Source organism: Lutra lutra, chromosome 3 (assembly GCF_902655055.1).
Source record: "Lutra lutra chromosome 3, mLutLut1.2, whole genome shotgun sequence".
Lineage (NCBI taxonomy): Eukaryota > Metazoa > Chordata > Mammalia > Carnivora > Mustelidae > Lutra > Lutra lutra.
In genome coordinates this window covers 95086882-95108148 of record NC_062280.1, presented here as the reverse complement: position 1 = coordinate 95108148, position 21267 = coordinate 95086882, and the positions used below count along the sequence as shown (strand labels likewise).

General features: G+C 38.0%; 1 protein-coding gene across 1 annotated transcript in view; it reads left to right on the top strand.

Moving 5' to 3' along the window:
* Positions 1 to 21267, top strand: part of THSD7B (thrombospondin type 1 domain containing 7B) — a 742649-nt gene that overhangs the window by 15679 nt on the left and 705703 nt on the right. The gene's annotated exons all lie outside the window — the stretch shown is intronic.

Here is a 21267-nt window from a genome sequence, read left to right as displayed (position 1 = left end):
AATCAAAGAAACACATCGACAATCATACAATAATAGTAGGGGATTTTAACAGTCCCCTCACTGAAATGGACAGATCATCCAAGCAAAAGATCAACAAGGAAATCAAGGCCTTAAATGACACACTGGACCAGATGGACATCACAGATATATTCAGAACATTTCATCCCAAAGCAACAGAATACACATTCTTCTCTAGTGCACATGGAACATTCTCCAGAATAGATCACATTCTTGGTCCTAAATCAGGTCTCAACCGGTATCAAAAGATTGGGATCATTCCCTGCATATTTTCAGACCACAATGCTCTAAAGCTAGAACTCAATAACAAGAGGAAATTTGGAAAGAACCCAAATACATGGAGACTAAACAGCATCCTTCTAAAGAATGAATGGGTCAACCAGGAAATTAAAGAAGAATTGAAAAAAATTCATGGAAACAAATGATAATGAAAACACAACGGTTCAAAATCTGTGGGACACAACAAAGGCAGTCCTGAGAGGAAAATATATAGCGGTACAAGCCTTTCTCAAGAAGCAAGAAAGGTCTCAGGTACACAACCTAACCCTACACCTAAAGGAGCTGGAGAAAGAACAAGAAAGAAACCCTAAACCCAGCAGGAGAAGAGAAATCATAAAGATCAGAGCAGAAATCAATGAAATAGAAACCAAAAAAACAATAGAACAAATCAACGAAACTAGGAGCTGGTTCTTTGAAAGAATTAATAAGATTGATAAACCCCTGGCCAGACTTCTCAAAAAGAAAAGAGAAAGGACCCAAATAAATCAAATCATGAATGAAAGAGGAGAGATCACAATGAACACCAAAGAAATACAGACAATTATAAGAATATACTATGAGCAACTCTACGCCAACAAATTTGAGAATCTGGAAGAAATGGATGCATTCCTAGAGACATATAAACTACCACAACTGAACCAGGAAGAAATAGAAAGCCTCAACAGACCCATAACCAGTAAGGAGATTGAAACAGTCATCAAAAATCTCCAAACAAACAAAAGCCCGGAGCCAGACGGCTTCCCGGGGGAATTCTACCAAACATTTAAAGAAGAACTAATTCCTATTCTCCTGAAACTGTTCCAAAAAATAGAAATAGAAGGAAAACTTCCAAACTCATTTTATGAGGCCAGCATCACCTTGATCCCAAAACCAGACAAGGATCCCAACAAAAAAGAGAACTACAGACCAATATCCTTGATGAACACAGATGCAAAAATTCTCGCCAAAATACTAGCCAATAGGATTCAACAGTACATTAAAAGGATTATTCACCACGACCAAGTGGGATTTATTCCAGGGCTGCAAGGCTGCTTCAACATCTGTAAATCAATCAATGTGATACAACACATTAATAAAAGAAAGAACAAGAACCATATGATACTCTCCATAGATGCTGAAAAAGCATTTGACAAAGTACTGCATCCCTTCCTGATCAAAACTCTTCAAAGTGTAGGGATAGACGGCACATACCTCAATATTATCAAAGCCATCTATGAAAAACCCACCGCAAATATCATTCTCAATGGAGAAAAACTGAAACCTTTTCCGCTAAGGTCAGGAACACGGCAGGGATGTCCGTTATCACCACTGCTATTCAACATAGTACTAGAAGTCCTAGCCTCAGCAATCAGACAACAAAAGGAAATTAAAGGCATCCAAATCGGCAAAGAAGAAGTCAAACTGTCACTCTTTGCAGATGATATGATACTATATGTGGAAAACCCAAAAGACTCCACTCCAAAACTGCTAGAACTTGTACAGGAATTCAGTAAAGTGTCAGGATATAAAATCAATGCACAGAAATCAGTTGCATTTCTCTACACTAACAACAAGACAGAAGAAAGAGAAATTAAGGAGTCCATCCCATTTACAATTGCACCCAAAACTATAAAATACCTAGAAATAAACCTAACCAAAGAGACTAAGAATCTATACTCAGAAAACTATAAAGTACTCATGAAAGAAATTGAGGAAGACACAAAGAAATGGAAAAATGTTCCATGCTCCTGGATTGGAAGAATAAATATTGTGAAAATGTCTATGCTACCTAAAGCAATCTACACATTTAATGCAATTCCTATCAAAGTACCATCCATTTTTTTTCAAAGAAATGGAACAAATAATCCTAAAATTTATATGGAACCAGAAAAGACCTCGAATAGCCAAAGGAATATTGAAAAAGAAAGCCAAAGTTGGTGGCATCACAATTCCAGACTTCAAGCTCTATTACAAAGCTGTCACCATCAAGACAGCATGGTACTGGCACAAAAACAGACACATAGATCAATGGAACAGAATAGAGATCCCAGAAATGGACCCTCAACTCTATGGTCAACTCATCTTCGACAAAGCAGGAAAGGATGTCCAATGGAAAAAAGACAGCCTCTTCAATAAATGGTGTTGGGAAAATTGGACAGCCACGTGCAGAAAAAGAAATTGGATCATTTCCTTACACCACACACGAAAATAGACTCAAAATGGATGAAGGATCTCAATGTGAGAAAGGAATCCATCAAAATCCTCGAGGAGAACACAGGCAGCAACCTCTTCGACCTCAGCCACAGCAACATCTTCCTAGGAACATCACCAAAGGCAAGGGAAGCAAGGGCAAAAATGAACTTTTGGGATTTTATCAAGATCAAAAGCTTTTGCACAGCAAAGGAAACAGTGAACAAAACCAAAAGACAACTGACAGAATGGGAGAAGATATTTGCAAATGACATATCAGATAAAGGGCTAGTGTCCAAAATCTATAAAGAACTTAGCAAACTCAATACCCAAAGAACAAATAATCCAATCAAGAAATGGGCAGAGGACATGAACAGACATTTCTGCAAAGAAGACATCCAGATGGCCAACAGACACATGAAAAAGTGCTCCATATCACTTGGCATCAGGGAAATACAAATCAAAACCACCATGAGATATCACCTCACACCAGTCAGAATGGCTAAAATGAACAAGTCAGGAAATGACAGATGCCCGCGAGGATGTGGAGAAAGGGGCACCCTCCTACACTTTTGGTGGGAATGCAAGCTGGTGCAACCACTCTGGAAAACAGCATGGAGGTTCCTCAAAATGTTGAAAATAGAACTACCCTATGACCCTGCAATTGCACTGCTGGGTATTTACCCTAAAGATACAAACGTAGTGATCCGAAGGGGCACGTGCACCCAAATGTTTATAGCAGCAATGTCTACAATAGCCAAACTATGGAAAGAACCTAGATGTCCATCAAGAGACGAATGGATAAAGAAGATGTGGTATATATACAGAATGGAATACTATGCAGCCATCAAAAGAAATGAAATCTTGCCATTTGCGACGACGTGGATGGAACTAGAGGGTCTCATGCTTAGCGAAATCAGTCAATCGGAGAAAGACAACTATCATATGATCTCCCTGATATGAGGGAGAGGAGATGCAACATGGGGGGTTGAGGGGGTAGGAGAAGAGTAAATGAAACAAGATGGGATTGGGAGGGAGACAAACCATAAGTGACTCTTAATCTCACAAAACAAACTTCGGGTTGATGGGGGGAGGGGGTTGGGAGAGGGTGGTGGGGTTATGGATATTGGGGAGGGTATGTGCTATGGTGAGTGCTTTAAGTGTGTAAACCTGGCGATTCGCAGACCTGTACCCCTGGGGATAAAAATATATGTTTATAAAGCTGTAAAAAAAAAAAAAAAAAGAATATAAGAACCTGCAGACGATAAGTTGTTGACACTACATATTAAGCAGGCTGGGGGAGTGATCCAGACATGGACCCACAGTCAGATTGTCTGGGTGCTAAGCCAAACTGTGTGTGACCTCAACATTATGCCTTTGCTTTCTCCTCAGTAAATGGGGAATAAATGAGAAAATGTTTGTAAAATATAGTTTGTATTTTATAGTACACTTTCAAAGTACGTTTTCTATACTCAGAGTAAAGACGTAGTGCCAGAGACCTGAGGACATTCTGTAAACTAGACCAATAAATGACTTGCCGATGAGGTGTGGGCTGCTGATGACAGCCAAAGGGGTCTTCCCAGGGCATAGGTCCCCCAAGATCCATCCATTCCTCTCAGAGGGGACAGCTCCAATTGGTCTCATTTGTCTTCTTAACCAGCATAATCGCACTTACTTTGAAAATTAGGTTCGCTTCACAAAAAGAGTTCATTCTTGCCACCTGAATCATGAGATGTCTTAAAAACCAAATTAAAAAAATAAAAAAAGAATCAACTGAAAAAAAACAAAGTAAATATTGCTTGATCAAAGTCATGTTAAGTATTCAGTGCTTCTCTTTTATCGCTATTAAATGGATGCTACATTGAGAAATTAGGCCCTGTTCCTCCCACTTTCTGAAAAGTAGAACGCAATTTAATTTGGACAGATAGACCTGAAGGTATAATGAATATCATTTCTCTCAAGAGGTGATGGGATATTCTTTTTTGCCACTTTAAAGTTCATTTTCTAAGATAAGTATTTTTTAAATTGTCATTTTATTGTTTACTTTTAGTGGCATTCCCCATGTACCTTAGCTGTTTCAAATATTGGACCTCCAATAAATATTGTCCCCTAACATTTCCATTCATAAAATTCTATTTTATTGTTTTCAAGCCAATAGCTATGGGATGCTATCCAGAACAATTACCAGGAAGAATGCAGTCTGAGAGTTTTCTTTTTTTTTATATTCTTTATTTTATTTTATTTTATTTTATTTTATTTTATTTTGTTAGTCACCATACAGTTTCTTAAGGGCTGTGGCCTCTTAATGTGGCCTCTTACATGTGGCCTCTTTTTGACCAGACTTGGGTTTAAACTTAGATAGGTTTGTCCGGTAGACTTCTTCTGTGTTCAGAATCAAAATGAGAAAGAAAACCAGAGTGCAAGAACACCGTGATATTTGGGAATAGGGGAAGATTATACTATAATGCCTTCTCTTTTATGTGTCTTCCACTGTCCTCACAACAGCCTGAGATGTTGTAGGCAGGATAAGGAGGAAACTCAGTTTGAATAGTATAGGTATTAAGTGATAGAACCACGGTTAGCCCAGTGACTTTTCACTACTTGAGTTTTCATTCACTACTTGGTTTTCCTCTTCTGAAACTTTTAACTTAGAACTGCTTATGGTGTTGCCTTTCTCAGTAGAGAAAGTCATGAACCCCCAAAATGTCCACCTCTGTTTCCCCAGATTTCATGTTAATTGCTTGTCATTTTGGTGGTTGATAGCCCTGATAAACAAATGTTTTATGCCAAGTGGAGGTTTCTCTTTATAGCATTCTGTGTTATTACATTCCTAGTAATTATTAACATGAAAGATTATTTTTAACAACCTTATTACATTATAATTTATATGTAAAAATTTACCCATTTAAAACGTTATTTTAGTTATTTTTACTCTATTTGCCAAGTTATGCAACCATCACCACAATCTATTTACCTTTAACCCCCATTTCCACTCCCAACTGCTGATCTACTTTTGGTCTCTGTAGATTTGCCTTTTCTGGATATTTCATATAAATGGAATCATACAGGATGTGGTCCCTTGTGACTGGTTTCTTTCATATAACATCATGTTTTTGAATTTCTTTCATATTGTAGCATGCCTTAATATTTTATTCTTTTATATTGGTGAATGGTTTAATATTCTATTATATTAATATGACTTTTTTTGTTCATTTACAAGTTAATGGACATCTGGGTTGTTTCCACTTTCTGCTACTCTGTATAGTGCTGCTGTGAATGTATGTGTGCAAGTCTTGGTGTGGACATATTTTCATTTTCTTGGGAATGGAATTGTTGGGTTGTATAGCAAATAGATTCTTAACTCTTTAAGAAATGGCATACCAGAGGCGCCTGGGTGGCTCAGTGAGTTAAAGCCTCTCTGCCTTTGGCTCAGGTCATGATCCCAGGGTCCTGGAATTGAGCCCCGTGTTGGGCTCTCTGCAGGATGGGGAGCCTGCCTCTCTGCCTACTTGTGATCTCTGTCTGTCGAATAAATAAATAAAATCTTTTTTTTTTTTTTAAAGATTTTATTTATTTATTTGACAGAGAGAGATCACAAGTAAATGGAGAGGCAGGCAGAGAGAGAGAGGGAAGCAGGCTTCTTGCTGAGCAGAGGGCCCGATGCGGGACTCGATCCCAGGACCCCGAGATCATGACCTGAGCCGAAGGCAGCGGCTTAACCCACTGAGCCACCCAGGCGCCCTAAATAAATAAAATCTTAAAAAAAAAAAAAAAAAAAAGCATACCATTTTCCAAAGCAGCCACACATTTCACATTCCCATCAGCAATGTTTTTTCCATATTCTAGGTAACATTTATTATTGTCTATGTTTTTTATTAAATTCATTATAGTCAGTGTGAAACAGGATCTCATTATGGTTTTGATTTGAATTATATTAATGATTAATGATATTGTCTTTATATGTATTTATTAGCCATTTGTATATTTTCTTTGGCGAAATGTATATTCAAATCCTTTTTGCATTTCAGAATTGGGTTATATTCTTGTTGGTGGATTTCAAAAGTTCTTTTATGTTTTGGATACAACTCCTTTGTTAGACATGTGATTTGAAAATACTTTCAGTCTGTGGTTTGGCTTTTTGGTTTTTTTTTTTTTTTTTTTAAGATTTTATTTATTTATTTGGAGAGAGACAGTGAGAGAGAGCATGAGCAAGGAGAAGGTCAGAGGGAGAAGCAGACTCCCCATGGAGCTGGGACCCCGATGTGGGACTCGATCCTGGAACCCCGGGATCATGACCTGAGCCGAAGACAGTCGTCCAACCAACTGAGCCACCCAGGCGTCCCAGGCTTCTTGGTTTTTAATGGTGTCTTTGAAGTGCAAAAGTTTTGAGATTTGATGTCCAGTTTATCATTTTTTTAAAATTTATAAATTGTACTATTTGCCCCGTAGCTAAGAAATCTTTGCCTTATTCAAGTTCTCAAAGATTTTCTCCTATGTTTTCTTCTAAAATGTTTATGGTTTTAGCTCTCATGTTTAGATCTATGCTACATTCTAAATTATTGTGCTGTATGGTGGAGGTAAAGATCTAACATCATTTTATTGCATGTGGCTATCCAGTTGTACCAGCACCATTTATTGAAAGGCTATACTTTGCTCACTGAATTGCCTTGACATTGTTGTGAACATCAGTTAACCATAAAAAAGGGGTTTACTTCTGGACTTTGAGCTGTGTTTCATTGATCCCTATACATCTGTCCTTATGTCAGTATTTTATCTTGATGATTTTATTATTTCTCATTTTTTTATCTTGATAAAAAGATACAAGATGTTCAGAAATTAGAAAGTGAAAATCCTCCAACTTTATTCCATTTATTTATTTATTTATTTATTTATTTAGAGAGTGAGCAAGTGAGTACAGTGTGGAAGGGGCAGACAGAGAGAGGGAATGAGAATCTTCAGCAGGCTCAATACTGACTGCAGAGCCTGTTGTGAGGCTCCCTCTCACAGCCCTGAGATCATTACCTGAGTTGAAATCAGGAGTCGGATGCTTAACCAGCTGAGTCACCCAAGTATGCCAAACTTTGTTCTTTGAAAAATTGCTTTTGCTCTTATGAGTCTCTTGTATTTCCATTTCCATTTTAGGATCATTTGGTCGACTTCTTGCATGAAAGTCTGCTGGAGTTTTGATAAGGATTATGCTTAATCTCAATTTAGAAAGAATTGACGTTTTAACAATTTTGAATTTACCAATCCATGAACATGAAGTGTTTCTCCATTTGCTTTATTTCCCCTAATAATATTTTGTAGTCTTCAGGTTACAAGCCTTTTACTTCCTTTAAATTTATTCATAAGTATTTTATTCATTTTGAATGGGGTTGTTCTCTTAATTTCATTTTGAGATTGTTTACTGGTAATACAAAGAAATAAGGTTGATTTTTTTATATAGCTCTTGTATCTTGACATGTCTAGTTATTAAGCCTATTATTCAGTGATTAAGGTATTCCCTGGTTTAAAATGGGTGATACCAGGCATCTGTGTAGAATTTTCTGTACTTTCTGGGATATTAAATACAGGAGTAAAATTTTCTTGCAGTATTTTTTGCCTAACAGAAGTATTAAAACTCACTTAGGTTATAATAGGAGACTGAGCCTTTTAATGATTTTGCTACCTCTCTGATCCAGAAGGCTACTCCCAGCATTGTATGATGGCAAGAGCCTTTGTTCTGGCAAACACATCAACACAAGCAAATATCCTTTAAAGCACCAATGAACCATGTTTAAAAAAAAAATACCCTCAGTGAAATGAATAGACTATTAAGACCTAGCAGTACTTGGCCAGTGTATTTAGCTTGTTTTTGAGAGTGCCTCATTTGAAAGGGAAAGAGGTATTACTTTTCTGTTTCTTAAAACTGTTCAAAGATCAGTCCTGAAGTCTGTGTCTGGTGCTCTCTAATTCTAGCCTCTTGGGAGTTAAATGTCTTGCTTTTGTTTTAATGTATATCTACATAGTGTATTATTATATGCTTCAAGTAACTATAATTTATCATTCAGCTATATGATGCAAAGATGTTTATTGAGTTCTTAAATGGGGTTTTAAAACCCTATTTTGGTACTGTAACTTTTCTTCTGGGAACTCATGTCCAATTTTATAAGGTAAGTCAATTGGACCGTCTATTTCAGTTAATATAAATCAGCTTTGTACAAGAACATGCCTATAGTTTCCAGCGAAGCACAGCTCTATTTAGTGTTGTGAAAATGGGAGGTGTTTAAAAGTTTAAGTAACAACTAGGTGAGAATCTTGTTGATTGCATTTGGATGGGTTTATATTACAGTTATAAGTGGGGTTCCTAGAATTGCTGGTGGGGAAATTCCAGGCTTATGAATAACTAGACATTAATGTGTTTGGTACGTAGCACCATTTATGTTACATTCAGAGAACCAGATGGATTCTGATATTCCTGCCTGGAATACTACATGTTGAATATTGTAAGTTCATCCTAAGATCCAGTCACTGAATAATTTACTTATTTTTTATTATTTTTTTAAGATCTAGTTCCTTTTAGAGAGAGACAGAGTGTGTGAGCAGGGGGGTGGGGCAGAGGAAGGGGAAGAGAGAGAATCTGCAGCAGACTCCTTCCTGAGCATGGAGCCTGATGCGGGATTTGATCTCATGATGCTGATATCATGACCTGAGCTGAAATCAAGAGTCGGACGTTTAACCAACTGAACCACACAGCCGCCCCAGTCATTGAGTAATTTAAAGAAAGCATGAATTCTCTAGCTGTTAGTGTGTTGGGAATATGCTAGTGGGTATGGCAGAGCAGCCTCCTGGACATAAGTCTGTCTTGTATGGCTAGTCATGAAAAATCACTTTTCATATTAGAACTTAATAAAAACTTTCCTGGTCTGAACACTAAGCTCTACTCCCTGTGCGATTAGTGGTTTCATTTCTTTCTCAGCAGTTGGGTAATGATTATGGCTCCAGATGCAGTGAGAGTGATAAAGAGATTGATTAATTTCACTTGAAAGGGCATATGTTCAAAGAGAATCCATCGGAACGCCTTGAATGAAGATCTGACATCTTTGCTGCTGAGAGTTGTACCCTTACTTGGTGTCCTACTGAGGTTTAGAATAGGATCTCTAAACCAATGTTACTTAGCCACTTGGTCCATAAAATGTTAGGTCTTGCTCATAACCTCATGTACATGTGTGTGAGTGTGTCTGTTCTTGCTGCCTTTCGCTGTCTTTGTAATAAGCTATTTGTGACAGTTAAAAAGGTTCTTTGGCTCCTTTACCCTAGGGATGCCTTTGAGTTGTGTGTTGTTATTGATCAATAGAACTGAGGCTGCTTCTGAACCATGGCTTAATTTAGAGCACACTACACACACGCACACTGCACAGCAAAGCCCTCTGTATTTTAGTGTGGAAAACATTTTCAGTATAGTAGCAGTGTGATCATACAGAAAAGCCTTTTATTACAATTTACATTAAAAAAAACAAAAAAGCATCTGTTTATCTAATGTTTTACCAACTTTATTTGATACCTCTTATTTCAAAAGAACACTTTTTATTATAAATATGTCATTTATATACCACTGTTTTTTTATTTTCATGCATTCTGTAACACTTAAAATAAATATGACAATTTAAAAGTGATTCAAAACTACTTTTTAAGAGAAAAATATTAACATCCATCAAAGATGGTGGGCTCAAATTTTGTTGAAAGAAAGATAAGGATTCACAGCTGTGATTTCAGCATGGAGCTCGAATTTAATGAGTTTTATTTCTGAGCCTGTGAAGGAGTGCGTGTGTGTTCCTGAATAGACAAAACGCATGCATCTTCTCTTTGGAAAGTGTCTGATCTTCAAGTCTCTATCGTAACGGGTGAGGTGAAAGAATGATATAAATTCATGACACTTATAAAACTATCATAAGAACTTTTACTCCATGCTTCTGTAAATCAGGAAAATGTTCTCATTCCTTGGATTTTATGATTGTTTTGATAGAGAAGTTTTCATCTGACATGACTTAGTTTTTTTTTCCTGCCTTTTTGCTTGAATGTTAAGATTCTATTCATGCAGCAAATAGTACTTGGGCTCTCCTACATGCCAGGTGCTGTGCTGTGAGAGTTAAAAAACAGAGCAAGGGGCACCTGGGTGGCTCAGTAGGTTAAGTGACTGCCTTTGGCTCAGGTCATGATCCCAGCATCCAGGGATCGAGTCCCACATCGGGCTCCCAGCTCCATGGGGAGTCTGCTTCTCCCTCTCAAGCTCTCACTCTCTCTCTCTCTCTCTCAAATAAATAAATAAAAATCTTTAAAAACAAAACAAAACAAAACAAAACAAAAACAGAGCAAGACACAGTTCTTGTTTTCATGTAGGAGGGCTGCCGTTTAGTGACGTCAATGTGGAGTAAGTACCGTGGCCCTCAAAGACTCATTCTGAAAGAATGCCAAGGATTTCTGAATGATATTGATGTATAACTTTGGATTCTTTAAGAATATACCCTTTCCTGGGGTGCCTGGGTGACTCAGTTGTTAAAAGTCTGCTTTCAGCTCAGGTCCTGATCCCAAGGTCCTGTAATCAAGCCCTGCATTGGGCTCCCTGCTCAGTGGGGAGCCTGCTTCTCCTTCTTCCACGCCCCCAGCTTGTGTTCCCTCTCTTGCTGTCTCTTTCTCTGTCAAATAAATAAAATCTTTAGAAAAAAAATTAAAAAAGAATATATCCTTTCCTCAGTGCTTTTCATTTTTCTGAAAGCCCTAGAATATTATCTGAGAAAGCCCCAAGTGCTTCCTAATCATTAAATTCTGAGGTAGACAATAAGGTCAGTGAAGGATGGTAACAAGATAACTGGAAAGGGGATGTTTGAGAAGAATTTCATTGATACTTAAACACTCTTCAGTGCTTAGGTTAAATTTTTAAAAATTATTGGGGAAGTGACTTTAGCTCTCTAAGTCCTCTTGATATTTTAAAACATTTCCCTTAGGGTGAACTTGGACAAGGAGAGATTCCCCAGAGAGTTGTAGTTGTATTCATATACTCAAGAAGGAAACTGTGTGACCACCAGGATTTCTACAAAGCAAAAATAGTTTTTGAAAAGTTTTTTTTTGTAACGCATTCTGCATTCGGTATTAAAGCCTGTGATGCATTAAAAGTTAGGCTTTGCCATCTCTTATTCCATCTTTGTTAGAGTGTCTGATTTGTTTGCCCTTGATTGATTTTTGAAATAGATGAGCCAGCTTTCAGCACAGGAGAATGATTTAATTATTACAGAACCCAAAGCCCAAAATCAGATTTGAAGGTATGTTGAAACCGTGTTGAGAATGAATTAATGAACAGATGTAGTGTATATGTTGTTGATATCCGATACCCCTGTGCTGACCAAAGGGGAGCGCATTTCCCCTTAGGTCTTCCATCCTAAATGTCAGAGGGTCCCTCTTAATGTGAGATAAATTCACTTAAGTTGCATCATGGAAATTCTAGGTCCATTAAAGAATCTAGACTTTAGAAAATGGAGGAGAGGACACAAGTAGGAACTACTGAATTTGTTGACTAATCAGGGACCACATTTTAGGGTGATTCCATTAGTAGGCTGAACACTGATGTCAGTACTGACACCAGAGATAAGCTGAAGTTCAATTTATTGTTTAGTAGTTTCAAATGTTACTGTGGTTGTTTGGATCATTATGAAGCATATATTTAGGTCACTCCACAGAATTTTAGAGCTAGGAGGGATCTTGAGGCTATCAAGTCTGGCCGCCTTATTAACAGTGAGCAAGTTGAGAGCCAGGAAGACGGCTTGGAGCAGCAGAGGCAGAACGGAGACAGGGGTTCTCTAAGCCCATCCTCCCTTCTCCCTTTTAAGAGCACTTCACTTTCTTCTGCCACATGGGTTGTTGGTGGAAGGGATAAGAGCCTCACTGCGAGAGAGGGGATGGCGGACCTTAGTGGTACACATTCCACTTTTTAGAGTCAAAATAGTAGGTGGCCATTAAGAATGGGTAAAATCAATAAATTCAGATGGTAGTTCTCAGGAGAAACGGCAGATGAAACAATACAGTGGAGGTGTCCAGAATGACTTGACAGAAGGTCATTATTTCCCTGTCTTAATTGGGCAAGGGACAACTTTTGTTCTCCTGAGTGATGGGACTACAGTTGGCAGCGCTGGAATCTGGTGAAAAGAGGCAGCTACTTTGAATAATTACATGGAGGGGAAACATTATTTTAAACTCAGTGCCAAAAATGGCATCACAGTTTAGTCCAGCATGGAGGCATTTTGAGGTTGGATGAATCCGGTTTGTGTTCAAGTTTTGTTCTTGCCGGAGTGTGAGTTTGGGTCAGTATTCTCTTCAGCAGTTTATTTCTTCCCACATTCACTTGGTAAATACTTTTGTAGCATTTATTATGGACCTTATCGTATTTTGCAAAATAAGGTTATTGATACCCATCCCAGAAAGTTTTTTTTTTTTTTTTAACTATGAATGGATAATTTAACACTGAGTCTGGCATATAATAACTGCTCTATAGGAGATAAAATTTTTGCTAGTGCTGATCTGTTGGCATGGGAAAACCAGGTCTCTGCCTGGGATAACTTATGGTATAAAAAATTCAGGGTGAAAATGGTCAAAAAGATGGTTATGGGCAGATGGCATGGTTTTGAAGCTAGTCTTTTCCTTTGTCATGTTTTGTTTTGGTTCTTGTTTGCTCAGCTGCTTTCAAATGCTTTTTCTTTTTAGTTACAGCAGGAAATATAGCATTTAATTTTTTTTTCTTATGTACACCTCAGAGGTGATGCTGATTGGCTTCTACAAAGCTGGAGCAGGGACAGGATGGAGGTCTTTCAGGCCACTTCACCCCATCCCACCATCCTGGGGTGACAGACACACACCAAGGATCAGCACCTTCCCAGATCCAGACCACCAATGGTTCTGAGTTGTACAAATGGGAGCTCAGCTTCCAGTCCTTACCACAGAGATGGATCATAGGACTCATCAGTCCTATGTTCTAGCAGTCCATCTTACGTGAAGCTCTGTGTTCCCTCCTCGAGTCTCAGGGAATGGGCAGCAGAAAAATCAGATTTTTCAAAGGCGTTCTCAGGACCCAGTTGTGTCCCATTGGTAGTTTCTCTTAGCTTAGCCAGAGGCATGATTTTTGCAAGCCTTAAAGCAAAGATCAAAATGTAACCCAGTCATGTCCCCAAATGCTCTCAAGGGAAGGAGAGGGTAAGCATGGTTTACCCTCCCCCCAATTCAATACTATTTGGTGAGGGGTGAGAGGATTAGGCAAAGCAAGCAAAAGTGAGGAGGTGTTGGAAGTGGTGTCATTGACTGGTGGGATATTCTCTGGGCATCCTGGGCAGTGGTGGAAAGATGTCTAAGTAAATGGTCAATCCTCGTCCTTGAGTCGGTAGCAGGCACAGAGAAATAGAGATAGTGGCTAAGTTCATGGGGTTTCCTTCTCACTCTGGCCAATGGAAGAGTCCTCAGGCTGGGTCCTGGTGAAATTGGGGCCACTCCTCTGACTGGCTATAGATATGTATGTGGTGGGCTAAGTAGAGAATCCCATGCTCATTAGGATTGGAAAGGAGGTGCTTGGTGCCTGGCTGAGGCTTTCTGCTCTGGGGCAGGGGCCATCTCTGACCTGGTAAGGACAGTCTGGTGGGACAGATGGTGCTGAGGTGATAATGGCATATCTTCACTGGAGAGAAGTAATAAGTGGTCTGGAAACCCCCAGGAACCTTTAATGATCAGCTCTGGGATCTCACTGGGAGGTAATTTTAGAACAAGTGCGTTAATTTAGAGAAGAAAATTAGAGAAGGCTGAGAGTAAGAAAAGGAAAAGGAATGTTTTCAGCAAATGGATATTCCATTTGATGTGATTTTTAAAAAATTCTTAATCTTCTGAGAACTTCTTCATGGTAGTCCGTGTAGGGATTAATTCCCTTAGACTCACACAGTGGGGAAGCGGGTACCACATTCCATTGTCCAACTGACGATACTGAATCTGTGGGGAGGGAAGGGACTCTTTGATTCACTAAGTTCTTGGCCTCCATCCTCACATTTACTGTGGAATGTAACCCTCACAGCAGCCGTGGGAACTGTGTAGGCTATTCTCTCTTTGCACACGGATTGCCTGAGACAAGGCAGGGAATCATTGATGGGGTGAAATTAAAATCCAGCTTCCCAGAGAGCTGGTTGAGTGCTCTTATCATCATCCTACTTTGTGTAGTAGTGGAATTTTACAAAGCTAAATTCCACCTTCATTCCTTCAGTTAGCTGTCAGAGATTTACGGGGCATTTGCCATGGTACTTACCACCTTCTAGGGCCTGTAGATATACACAGATGATTTTCTTTCCTCCACTCTCAGGGAGTTTATCATCCTGTTGGTTACTTAGCACATAAACAGACAATTACGGGAAGAAAATCTAACACCGATCCATCAAAAACAATATGAGAATATAAAGATTATGGAAGAAATATTGCTTTGAATGGTGGGAAGGAGCTATAATAGTCTGGATACCAGGCACAGGGCTAAGTGCTTTGCGTGAATTATGTTGTTTATGTATTAAAAAGACTGTTTCATTGGTCTTCAATTAATAGCTAGGTGTATAGTCGTTCTCCCTAGTCATGATAGTGCTTATTCTCCTCACCGAACTTCAGTGGAATGTTCTGGTATCTCCTATAGTACTTAAGACAATGCAGTCTAATACAGTATTGTATATCAGGAGTAATGGGTCACTAGGTTGTAGGCAGATAAACCAATGATAACCAATAATTTGAGACATTCATCATTAAACATTGAGAAACATTACTGTTACGGATAACCTAAAATTGAGGAGCATGTAATCTCATGTAAAGACAGAAAATCAGTGAAAGTCAAATGGAAAAGGACAGCCGGGTCTGGTGTTGGAGCCTCTGATAAAGGAAACCAGAGGGAGGCATGCGGGTGGCTCTGGATGTCAAGTACCAGTGGGAGAAACTCACAGCTACTGGTAGAGTCAAGCTGTGACACTTGCTTGTCTGGGCAACTCTGCAAGGGTAGACTGAGGTTCTCACTCACTTGCGGGAAGAATGTCTCAATATTTGAACACATTTTCCTGGTATTCCCCCACACCTTATTTCTCTTCTGCCTTTTGTGATCCCTTTTTAAATTTTCTCTCCATTTCTTCATAGAGGTCTTTAAAAACACTCATTATTCCCTCCTTTATCCCATTTCCCTTGTTTGGAGTGAATTCCCAGAGGGATCTAAGGTTTGGAGCAAACTCAGTATTCAGCTGCAGGCAGACACCCTACGAGAATTTCCGAACTTCAAAATATCTCATCTTTCAAAATTTCTGTGTATTAATTAGGAAAAAAAGAAACGTGTATGTGTGTATGTGTGTATCTATACATATAGAAAGATACATATAAATACATATTTATATATAAATAAGTATATAAATTATATATATTAGTATGATATATATATTAGTATGATATATATTAGTATGATATATATTAGTATGATATATATTAGTATGATATATATATTAGTATTATATATATATATATATATATAGGGAGAGTGTAAGTGTATGTGTGTGTGTGGGGTGGGGAAAGGTGTATGAGTGGGGAAAGTGTACACACTGATTTTCTTGGACTTAAAGAGTGTTCCCTAGTTAAAAAAAAAAATAAAGGAGGATGTATTGGGGGCAGGGGGAGTAACATAAAGGAAACCTGAGATTTTTGTGGTCATTTTTATATTTTTTAATTTGTTGACTATGGTAACAGAAAAGCAAGAGTATAGATACTTTCAAATAGTAATTTAGAAGCATATTTGCCTTGGAAGTTCATATTAACTCTTGCAGAGTCTCCCTCTATTTCTTGTTTAGGTGACTTTATATATAGAATAGAATAGAGGAAGAGATATGGCATAATAGTTCTCTTTTTTTTTTAAAGTGGCCTTTTCAGTTTTTCTGTAAAATCTCTGCAAAGGTAATCTGTGGAAATACTAGTTTTAAAAGGAAAATAGGGGTGCCTGTGTGGCTCAGTGGGTTAACTTCTGCCTTCAGCTCAGGTCATGATCTCAGGGTCCTGCGATCAAGCCCTGCATGGACTCTGCTGAGCTGGGAGCCTGCTTCCCCATCTCTCTCTGCCTGCCTCTCTGCCTACTTGTGATCTCTCTCTCTGTGTCAAATAAAAAAATAAAATCTTAAAAAAAAATGAAAATAATGTGAAAATGATTATCAGATTTTGTGGAGAACAGATTGAACAAAATGTTGTTTACCATTAAAAGTCACTCAAATGTTTATAGTTCCCTTACATTTCAGGGTGTTTTCAGAGTTTTTTTTTCAGTTCTAATAAGATGTAATTGACATACAACATTGTATAAGTAATCAGTATATTATGGAAAATAGATAGTCTCAAAAACTTAAAAATGGAACTACCATCTGCTCCAGCAGTTTCACTTCTGTATATCCAAGGGCATTGGAAGAATTGTCTCAAAGAGCTATCTGCACCTCCATGTTTATAGCAGCATTGTTTACAATGGCTGAGACATGGAAACAACCGAAGTGTCTATTGACAGATGAAAGGATATATATATAGGGTATCCCATATCCTATATATAAAAAACATATTATATTATATATAATTATATATACTATATTTGAGTATTATGTGTTACTCATGTATATATAAATTAGAATATTATTCAGCCATAGAAAGAAGGAAATTCTACCATTTGTGACAACATGGATGGAAGCTTGAGGGCTTCATGCTAAATGAAATAAGTCAGGGAAAGACAAATACTATATGATTTCACTTATATAGAGAATAAAAAATTAATTTTTCTAGATGAGAAATGTGAAAAAGATTTTAATATATTTGTCATTAAAATGGACCAAAAAGGAAGTGTGATAGAGAATTGAGTGGTCTTCAGATTTCTTTCACTGAATCAGCTACAAAGCTAGAAAATACTGATGGCTTTTCAAGTTGTAAGTAAGATTTTAAACATTTTCAAACATGTATACAAGGGTACATTTCAATCCATTTGTTTATTTACTTATACTGGGTCAAAGCAATGTTTGATAACCAAGAGAGAAAATTTTTAAAAAAGCAAGAAAATAATAAAATGATAAATATGGACCGTGGGATAACTTTATTTAATGTCTGAACAACTGAAACTGTTATTGTCTTAATAATTTTTACACCCTGGGGCGCCTGGGTGGCTCAGCGGGTTAAGCTGCTGCCTTCGGCTCAGGTCATGATCTCAGGGTCCTGGGATCGAGCCCCGCATCGGGCTCTCTGCTCAGCAGAGAATCTGCTTCCTCCTCTCTCTCTGCCTGCCTCTCTGCCTGCTTGTGATCTCTCTCTGTCAAATAAATAAATAAATAATCTTTAAAAAATAATAATAATTTTTACACCCAGAAGTAAATGACAGTTTAGTTTGATGAACCGTTTTCACAATTTACTATAGTAATGGAAATGTACTTCTTAAAATTAGAGAATTTTTATTTTGTTTTAAGAGAAACTGAGGTAAAAATTATGGTCTCAAAAACTGAATTGCCTTTTTATTCTTTTCTGATAAGACAACTGCCGTATTTCACTGGCCCACACAGATTTCGGTTTAGAGGTTTGTGTTTTTCCTTCTCAAGCTGAAAAATAAATGTCACCAACATTAAGCAGCAGGATGTCTCCTTTGGTGCAGTATTTTCGGTGATAGGGATGACAGTAATAGTAGAGGAATTTGACATTGGTGGCTATGGCAGATGAAAAACATTCATCTCAAGCTTTTGTATTTGCCTGAAAATTTAGTATCTTAAACTTCTCGAAATTGAGTGATTCAGTTTTCATTTAATCTTTTCAGGGAATTTATTTGACAGCTTTGATTTAAAATACTTTGTGTTTTTTAATAGTTTTAGTTTTTTTGCAGAGAAATATTGAGTATGGCTGCCAAAATTTGCTTCCTAGGCTCATTTAAAAATCTCCTGAGCGACATGAGATGCATAAGATAAGATGTACAAAATTAATAATACATAAGAAAAATCTTATAAAAAAACTCCCAGAAAATATTCTAGAAATAATAGAGGCAATGATAATATTTATGTTGACTGACCAGTTATTAGATGCCTAATTGCTTTCACAGGATTTATTTCATTGGATCTTCAGAAAACTCCTGTGACATTATTATCCCCATATTGCATCTAGTGAAACTGACTCATAACAGTGAGATGAGTAACAGAGTTGGAATTTGAATGAGAATATTCGTGATAATAAACTTATGCTTCTAAACAATTGCTTTGAAAAACGCAACATTGAGTCTCCAGGTGGGAGTCCGTCAGGAACCTTGGATTCTCATTTGGAAGAGACAACCCTCCTTGGGAGCCCTGAATCTATAGTCATCAACCTAGGAGAGAGTCTGCACACACTAGCTCATAATGCCTATTTACTGAAGGGACAAATAAAGGAGAAAATAGTTTTGAGTGAATGGCACCACATCTTAGTTATTTGTGTTAACTATATCTCAAGGAGGTTTTATATATATATATATATATATATATATATATATATATATACATATAGATGTATATATATATATATAATTATAGCCTCAAGGAGGCTTGGATATCGAAGATTATGTTTTTTGGATACATACAAATAGAACATCATTTAAATAAACTTATGGGAACAACAGGGAAGATGTAATTAAAAGTGGGACTGTCCTAGAAAGTACGTTCAAATAGTCCCTTTCAGTTTATGGCACCATAGGGAAGGGCAGGAATGAGCCCCGAAGGTCTGGGTGTCTAAAAGATGGCAAGATGGGGAAGGGTTGGGGAACAAGGGTGGAGTGTGAAAAATGAAACCAAGGGCAAGACAAGGGAAGGACAGCAAGAGAATTTTCCTCGTTTTGTTCATCACTGGTGATGGCTGGTACACCACCACAGTGCTAGAATAGAAACACTTTGAGAGCGAGATCTTTAATTCCTCATCTTAGAATCTTCATAATTTTAATTTCAGAGTCTTGCTCAGTTTTGAGATCAATAAATGTGTAGTACACAACAGAACGAATGCGTAACAAATTACACGTGACTTCTGAAAATCCAGTTTGAGCTTCTTTATTATTTGAGAAACCCCAAATTCTAATCAGATTGTGTCTAACATATAATCCAGAATTGTACTGGAAATAAAGAGAAAAGAGTAGGTGGCATTGTTAACTGAGGGCTTGTGACCATGCCCTAACAGTGTTCAAAATGAGTATACTGGTGGCATCTACACGACGCTTTAGTATTTGTACTGAACAAAAGAATGGCTGAGCTACTTAGGTCCTTTTCTGTTGTTACTGTTTCTCGTATTCTGGTTTTTGTTTGTTTTAAGAACTGAATTATTTTATTTATTTTTAACTTTTTATTTAAATTCCAGTTAGTTAACATACAGTGTAATATTAATTTCAGGTGTACAATGTAGTGTTGAATCACCATACAGTGCCTGGTGCTCATAACAACAAGTGAACTCCTTAGTCCCCATCACCTCTTTCACCCATTCCCCTACCTAACTCCCCTCTGGTAACCATCAGTTTGTTCTCTAGAGTTGAGAGTCTTTCTTGGTTTACCTCCCTCTCTCTTCTCTCTCCCTTTTCCCCTTTGCTCATTTGTTTTGTTTCTTAAATTCCACATATGTAGGGTGCCTGGGTGGCTCAGTCATTGGGCGTCTGCCTTTGGCTGGGATCGTGATCCCAGGGTCCTGGGATCGAGCCCTGCATTGGGCTCCCTGCTCAGTGGGAGACCTGCTTCTCCCTCTCCCACTCCGTCTGCTTGTGTTCCCTCTTTCATTGTGTGTCTCTCTTTCTCTGTCAAGTGGATAGATAGAATCTTTGAAAAAAGAAAAAAAATTCCATATATGACTGAAGTCAAATGGTATTTGTTTTTCTCTGACTGACTGACTTGGCTTATCATAACACTCTCTAACTCTATCCCTGTTGTTGCAAATGGCAAGATTTCATTCCTTTTTGTGGCGGGGCAGTATTCCCTTGTATGTATGTACCACATCTTCTTTATCCATTTATCAGCTGATGGACACTTGGGCTATTTCCATAATTCGGCTGTTGTAGATAATGCTGCTATAAACATTAGGATGCATGTATCCCTTTGAATTAGTATTTTGTATTCCTTGGGTAAGTATCTATTAGTGCAATTATTGGATCATAAGGTAGTTCGTTTTTCACCTTTGGAGGAAACTCCATAAAGTTTCCTATAGTGGTTATACCAGCCTGCATTCCCACCAACAATGCAAGTGGGTTTCCCTTTCTCCAAATTCTCACCAACCCTTGTTGTTTCTCTGTTGTTGACTTTAGCCCTTCTGACAGGTGTGAGGTGGTATCTCATTGTAGTTTTGATTTGTGTTTCTCGGGTGATGAGTGAGGTTGAGCATCTTTTCTTGTGTCTGTTGGCCGTCTGGATGTCTTCTGTGGAAAAATGTCTATTCATGTCTTCTGCTCATTTTTAATGGGATTAGTCATTTTGAGGGGTTACTGTTACTGTTCATTTTTCTGCATGATTTCCTTGGAAGTGAATACAAACTACTAGCATAATGGGATGACTTTCTGGGAGCCCTGAGAGTAGAATAGCGTAGGAAGGAGTGCTGTTAGGAGACAGAAACAGCAATCCTGTTCTCAGATATATATTGCCTACAGAGGCCCTTCTAGGTTCTGTGTGCTGGTATCTCTTTGGTTTGAGATAGTTTTAAGAGCAGATCTAGATTCCAGGAGTCCTGGAACAGTTTCCTGGGCAATGAAGAGTTGAATAAGTGTATCATCAGTCTATGGAA